Here is a 4,872-nt window from a genome sequence, read left to right as displayed (position 1 = left end):
TTCTCTCTCCTTCTCTTTGTTAGTGTGGCTAAGGGTTTGTCTATTTTGCTTACTTTTTCAAAGAACCAAATTTTTGTTTTGTCAATTTTTTGAATTGTTTCAATTTCATTGATTTCAGCTCTGATTTTAATTATTTCCTGTCTTCTATTACTTTTGGTGTTCTTCTGTTCTTCTTCTTCTTCTAGGGCTTTGAGCTGTAATGTTAGGTCACTTAGTCGTTGACTTTTTATTCTCTTCTTGAATGCGCTCCATGCAATGAATTTTCCTCTTAGTACTGCTTTCATAGTGTCCCAGAGATTTTGATATGTTGTATCGTTGTTCTCATTGACCTCTAAGAATTTTTTTTATCTCCTTTTTTCTGTTATTCATGCTTCATTCAATCTCATATTATTTAGTCTCCAGGTTTTGGAGTAATTTCTGTTTTTTTTTGTCATTGATTTCTAATTTCATTCCATTATGATCTGATAGAACCCAAGGCAGTATCTCTATTTTTTGCATTTACTAAGGGCTGCTTTGTGGCATAACATATGGTCTATTTTCAAGAAGGATCCATGTGCTGCTGAGAAGCAAGTGTATTCACTCATTGATGGGTGGAATATTCTATATATGTCTGTTAAGTCTACGTTATTGACTGTGTTATTGAGTTCTACGGTTTCTTTGTTTAGTTTTTGTTTGGAAGATCTATCCAGTGGTGACAGTGGTGTGTTAAAGTCACCCAGAATTATTGTGTTGTGGTCTATTTGATTCCTGGAATTGAGAAGGATTTGTTTTACATTCATGGATGCACCATTGTTTGGGGCATAAATATTTATGATCATTATATCTTCCTGATTTATGATTCCCTTAAGTAGTATGAAATGTCCTTCTTTATCTCTTCTGACTAACTTTGGCTTGAAGTGCACTTTATCTGAAATAAGGATGGAAGCCCCCATTTTTTTACTGAGCCCATGTGCATGGTAGGTTTTTTTCCCATCCTTTCACCTTTAGTCTGTGGGTGTCTTTTTCTATGAGATGAGTCTCTTGAAGGCAGTATATTGTTGGGTCTTTCTTTTTAATCCATTCTGCCAGTCTATATCTTTTGATTGATGAATTTAGGCCATTAACATTCAGGGTTATTATTTTTTTAAATTTTTCTTTTAATAAAAATGCTTTACACAAGCCATTAGCTTATTTCAAGAAAGAAAACTGAAAATTAGTCTAAGACCTTTGTTTTAAATCAGCTTAAGCTATATGGTATTTTAAAAAATCACACTAGCTCTTTTTTCACACTAGATCTCTTTCTGAAGCTTTTGGATCCATTCTTCAATTCACATTCTATAATACCTATATTAGCAGAGTCTTCACATAGCACCAGTTAAGTGAGTACTGTGCGAACACAGTAATAATTGCTGGTATGCTTATAAAATGCATCAAAAATTGCTATATGTAACAATGAGATCACCCATCCCAACCCCTCCCACTGAAAACTACAGAGCCTCTTACAGATGTTAGTGTTCCAAGTCTTACTGTAACTTGATATTGTAGTGAGCTGCTTGGTCCCTTTCAATCCTTTTCCTTATTGATGGGTTCAGTTGTTTCCTACTGTAAGAGGCAGTTTTCTGTCAGCATCTCAATATGTAGTTCATTTCCCACTGAAACATGGAAAAGGAAATTTATTTCCAGTAAGTCTGATTGTTTTCTTATGTTCATTAAAATGTTTTAAAATCTTCCTTTGACTTTTCTTGATGACTTCCCTTGCAATCATTTATGTCAGTACTACCGTAGCAGTCTATACAGTCCACAGCAGAGCTGCTGTTTATTTCTCACATGTCACTAGTCCTTCGGTCTTCATAGTTACTGGAAGGGTGAGAGCTGAAGGGGCACTGACAACTACCACATGGGCCACTGTCTTATTTCCATCTGCCGGTTTTTCTTCTACCAGCTGCAAAGTTTTCACATCATGTTCCTGCTTTTTTGTCACTGCTTCTGACTTAACCTCTGGCCCTTTTATGACTGCACTGATAACTCGAGGAGGAGTCTGGCCAGATGCCTGCTGGGCAGGCATTGAGAGTCTCATTACAGGTGTGCCATGGGCTAGTGAAACAGGAGTGAGCGCTCTCACAGCCAGCGGGGTTCCAACAATGTTCATGCTTCCGGATCCAGTCAAATTTGACTTTGTCTGCAGCTGACACTGTGCAAGCTGTGTAGCTGGGATGGTGAAATTTTGGCAGGCTGCATGGTGATCTTGTCTCTGTTTTCCGCAGAGGCCGGCATCAAAGCAGGGATTGTCTGGATGACTACCTTTGGAGAGGTCGCTGTTGCTGGACTAGTGCTGGTTATTAATGGTGCACCTGCATTAACTGACTGAACTGCCACAGTTGGAATCTTCTGACCCAATGAGGTCATTACAACAGGTGTTTGCATCGCCACACGAACCGTCCTTGGCGCTGCTGCTGCCGACACAGAGGCTGTGGTGGGCGGAGACCTGGAGGAGGCGTCGTGAGCAGGGGACTGATATTCACGACTCTGGCCATGTCCTTCTCGGTTCTGGAGCAGTATATTGGAGAAGAGTTTTTTCCACCATGAACAGAAGTTGCTGCTTTCAGGAGACTTTCTGCAGACAGTGACACACGTTCTAATGACTTCTCATCAGTGGCTGCTGCCAAATCTTCACTGCAGGTTTCGCTTTTGTCATCATCTATGTTTTGGGGCATATCCTTGAACTGATACACAAGCCTCTGTCCTTCAACCTTTGTAAGGATTCCCCGTTGGTAGTAGTGTCTCAAAATTCGTCCCATAGTTTCGTAGTTTTCCCCAAAGCTTAGAGGCAGTCTTTGAATTTACAAGCTTGAATATGTCCTTTTCTCTCTGAGTTCACTTACTATACCAAGGACAAGTATTTTTATCCTGAAGTAGGTCTAAAAGAAACTCCCACAAATAGGTTGTGTTTCCCTTTCCTTCTCTGGGTTTCTTCTTGATACCTAACTCAGGAGACCCATTGGAAATTGGTGATTGCTGGGTTTTTGGTTTACGGCCAACTTTTTTCGTTTTCATTGGTTCATGGCTCTCTGGTGATGTAGGACTAGGAGAGGTATCCATTGGTTCAGACTCTTCAGTTGACACCTCCACTACAGTTTCTGTAATGACATCTGGCCTCATAGCAGCATAGATAAATTCAGGACTTCTTGAATCCCTCAAGCAGGTAGGAGATTCCATATGAAGCAGGGCTTCAGCGGCTTCAATCGTCTTATCTGTACAGTGTGCATTACTGCCATGAACTGATACTTCCACTGTTTCCACATTCTCGGTCTCAACTTCTTGTTCTTCTGCCACATCTTGCATCATGTAAGTCTCATCATCATAAACCAGAACCTGGGCTGCATAGCCCTGCTCTAATCTGGCACTTGGCACTGGCTCCACAATCACTGCTGGATATTCAGAAACCTTTTCACTTCCAGGACTTAAAGCACATGGATGAGCACAAGGTGGTTTAGCCAACCCAGGAAAGCTGAATCGCAGGCTGGTAACAAAATAAATGGGGACAACAACTGCTCCTCAGCCAAGGCATAAAGCTACTTTGTGGAGGGGGAAAAGCAAAGAGAATCTTTGAGGTACAAGAGGCACACTCCCAGGCATCAGACCACACCAAAAGCAGTTTCAAATCCTCTTCTTACTCCCCTGCTCTTAATCCTGAGCAGACAGACAAACATTACTAGACATCCAAGTAAAGCTTCTCAGGAGAGAGAAAAAGATAGGCTGGGAAGAAAAAAATGAAGCAATCTCCAGGAGCAATTGAAAAAAAGATAAAGCAATAGAAAGTAAAAGAGAAAAGACAGCAATTGGGCTGGGGTTGTGGCTCAGTGGTAGAGCACGTGCCTAACATGTGAGGCACTGGACTTGATCCTCAGCACCACATGAATAAATGAATAAAATAAAGAGCTATCAATATCTAAAAAACATTTTAAATAAAGATAGAAATTATTAGAGGGCAATTGAACAGGTCCAAAATCTGAGTAACTGAAGTTACAGAAAAAGGAAATGGATGGGAAGGAGGGAAGGAAGGAGGGAGGGAGGAAGGGCGGGAGGGAGGGAAGTCAGGGTTATTATTGAGATATGATTTGTCCAGTCATTTGGGCTTATTTTTGGTTTTTAACTTGACTTGGTTTCTCCTTTGATTGGTTTTTTCCCTTAAGATAGTTCCTCCTTTTGCTGACCTACATTTTTGTTTTTCATTTTCTCCTCATGGAATATTTTGTTGAAAATATTCTGTAGCACGGGCTTTCTATTTGTAAATTCTTTTAACTTTTGTTTATCATGGAAGAACTTTATTTTGTCTTCAAATCTGAAGGTTAATTTTGCTGGGTATAAAATTCTTGTTGGTAACCATGTTCTTTCAGAATTTGAAATACGTTGTTCCAGGCCCTTCTAGCTTTTAGAGTCTGGGTTGAGAAATCTGCTGATATCCATATTGGTTTCCCCCTATGTGGAATCTGATGATTTTCTCTCACAGCCTTCAAAATCCTATCTTTATTTTGTATGTTAGGCATTTTCAATACAATGTGCCTTGGTGTGGATCTGTTGTGATTTTGTGCATTTGGTGTTATGTAAGCTTCTCATATTTGATTTTCCATTTCATTCTTCAGGTTTGGGAAATTATCTGACATTATTTCATTGAATAGGTTTTTCATTCCTTTGGTTTGTATCTCTGTGCCTTCCTCAATCCTGGTAATTCTTAAATTTGGTCTTTTTATGATGTCCTATAGTTCTTGAAGTTTCCGTGTATGATTTCTTACCATGTTCTCTCTTTGGGCAACTTTATTTTCAAGCTTACATATTTTGTCTTCATTGTCTGAGATTCTGTCTTCCAAGTGGTCCAGTCTGTTGGTGATGCTT

The 4,872-nt window shown here is 39.7% G+C and overlaps 1 pseudogene; it reads right to left on the bottom strand.

Moving 5' to 3' along the window:
• Positions 1-1,795: 1,795 nt before the first annotated feature.
• Positions 1,796-3,427, bottom strand: LOC124963446 (ETS-related transcription factor Elf-2-like; annotated as a pseudogene).
• Between the last annotated feature and the right edge of the window lie 1,445 nt (positions 3,428-4,872).

The sequence above is a fragment of the Sciurus carolinensis genome, chromosome 13, assembly GCF_902686445.1.
Source record: "Sciurus carolinensis chromosome 13, mSciCar1.2, whole genome shotgun sequence".
NCBI lineage: Eukaryota > Metazoa > Chordata > Mammalia > Rodentia > Sciuridae > Sciurus > Sciurus carolinensis.
Note: the sequence above shows the minus strand (reverse complement) of the source record. Positions and strands in the feature narration are given on the sequence as shown.